The sequence below is a fragment of the Austrofundulus limnaeus genome, unplaced genomic scaffold (genome assembly GCF_001266775.1).
Source record: "Austrofundulus limnaeus strain Quisiro unplaced genomic scaffold, Austrofundulus_limnaeus-1.0 Scaffold40, whole genome shotgun sequence".
NCBI lineage: Eukaryota > Metazoa > Chordata > Actinopteri > Cyprinodontiformes > Rivulidae > Austrofundulus > Austrofundulus limnaeus.
Window position 1 is genome coordinate 2682226 of NW_013952442.1, and position 2252 is coordinate 2684477.

The following is a 2252-nucleotide window of genomic DNA, read 5'->3' on the forward strand; positions in this document are numbered from 1 at the left end:
AACACAGGGTGTAACAGGACATGTTACAGAATCATCAAAGTACAGTAGGCAGGGCGTTCAGCATGGTGCAAACATATTGGTTACCTGAGGGGGATTTTGATTCTGATGTCATCATATTGTAAGTTTGATTTCCTGAAATGATTACAATTGTGCATGCGTGTTTATTTTTTCTTATTCTTTACTTTTTGATTCTAATACTTTACACTTGCTCATTACGTTCACATTACTATACATGTATTCATTTGTTAATTCAGCCTCATTCATTCTCACACCATCGTCTTGACAAAGGATCTCCTCATTGATTGGGCTTATTTTGAAAAATCACTTGCAGCTGATAAGACAGACATTGTATCATTGAGATAGCATCAGTGAAACTATGGAGTTCATACCAAGGTTACATGTGGAGCTGTCTTTTAAAAGGTGACTTTACAATTACAAGTTCAATATGTTGTTCAGGAAGTAGTCCCCTAATTGTACCAATCAGGCAGCAATTTGCTAATTAAACTGTAGTAATTTAGACAGGAAATAAAATACTCCATAATAAGAGAAACAATTTAGTGAACTTTATTATTTCACTTATTTTAAAATTAATAATATTATTATTTACAATCGAGAGATACTTTTTAATGATTTGCTTTTATCAAAGGGACAATATCATGTAAAATAAACCTTTTTGAGCTTTATATCATGTTATAATGTTATCCTCTCATCAAAAACATGCCCAGAGTGTTGCTTTGACTCATTCATACATGTTTGATAAATCGTGCAGTGACATGAGGCAGCCGGGCAGGGGAGCAAAAACGACYRGTTGGGACTAGAACCACCTTTTGGGACTAGCTCCTCCTCTGGGCTGTGTCTCCGAACCGAGCTTCCTCATCACAGGGCACACCTCCCCACCCTGCTCGTGATTCCTGCAGGCACTCGGCAGCAACAAAGCAAACAACTGGTGAAAATGCTGAGCTCCTAATACTACTTGTCAATGCAGCCCTTTTTGGATAAAAATACCTTTGAGGAAACGTATTATCAACAGCAACAAAGTAAACAAACACTGTTGTCATCTGCAGGTAAGCTGAAAAGCAACTCACGTTGTTTTATTCATATCCTTGTTTGGTCTATGTGTTAAAATTTGTAACTTGTACTAGGATCAGTAGTGTGTGTCTGTGAGGATGACAGAAATGGAGTTTAAATGAAAGTTCAACTCTGGAAGACTCATTGCCTCGCCTGCTCCTGCCGACCTCCACGTCTCAAATCCAGCTGCGTCCAATCATCGCAAGCCCAGCCACGTCCAATCAGCTCCTGACTGCCAATGAATAAAAGCCTGTTGTCTCAATCACCCCTGCATGCCAGCTGACTGTCAACTTACCACCACCCCTTCTCCACCCTTCATCATCTGGTATCCAAGGGCACCCCTCCCTTAACTTCCACCACCAGTGTTGGGAGGGGGTGGGGCTACTACCCCTTAACTCATTGCAACTCGTATGAGATTACAGCATCACTCAGTGCTCTTGTCCTCTGACAGGGTCCGAGCGCCAAACTCTGATACCGTTCATGTCAATAATCATGTTGGTCCAGTCATGTCAATAAACCTCCTAATTTCAGTCTGTGTGTCAGTCCTTCCAGGTTGAAATAATCTTACCAGCTGGAATGTCATCCCTGTAATCGTTTTATAGAAAACATACTTTCCTGTCAGTGTTGTTTTTGACTGCCATTTTAATTTTAGTAAGTCTTAGTCTTTTGAACAAAAATACTTCTTAGTTTTAGTCAGTTTTAATCATTGCTATATTTAATGGTTTTAGTCAGTTTTAATCATGTTTATGTTTAATGGTTTTAGTCGAGTTTTAGTTGATGAAAGCTTAAAAAATGTTTAGTTTTCTTAAAAAAGACAACATATTAGTCTTTCCAAATTAATTTGAGTAATTTGTGTTAACATTTATGAATTTGTGTTACCGGTATTCTAAAAATGTCCAAAACAAAAACATTCTCACTTTGTGGCTTTATTTCTCAGAATTTGCTAAAGTACAATGAACATAAAAACACACATGCCCAATATTATAAGTAATAAAGGGGAACACACATGTTCAACTCAAACTTGTCAGCCAGGATGATGAAGATGCATCTTATAAAAATRGACATCATGCAGTCCTAAACTTAGTAGACTATTAAACTTGTGCAAACAAGTGTTTACATGCACCAGGCTTTTATTCAGAACAGAAGCACTGACATGCAGTTGCTTACTCTCCCCGCCAAAAAAA

At 38.0% G+C, this 2252-nt stretch overlaps 1 long non-coding RNA gene across 1 annotated transcript; it reads left to right on the forward strand.

Moving 5' to 3' along the window:
* Positions 1-719: 719 nt before the first annotated feature.
* On the forward strand, positions 720-1598 carry LOC106516749 (uncharacterized). The gene is made up of 2 exons (XR_001310128.1): positions 720-1064; positions 1143-1598. It is a non-coding gene; the product is annotated as an uncharacterized LOC106516749 (long non-coding RNA).
* The last annotated feature ends 654 nt before the right edge of the window (positions 1599-2252 follow it).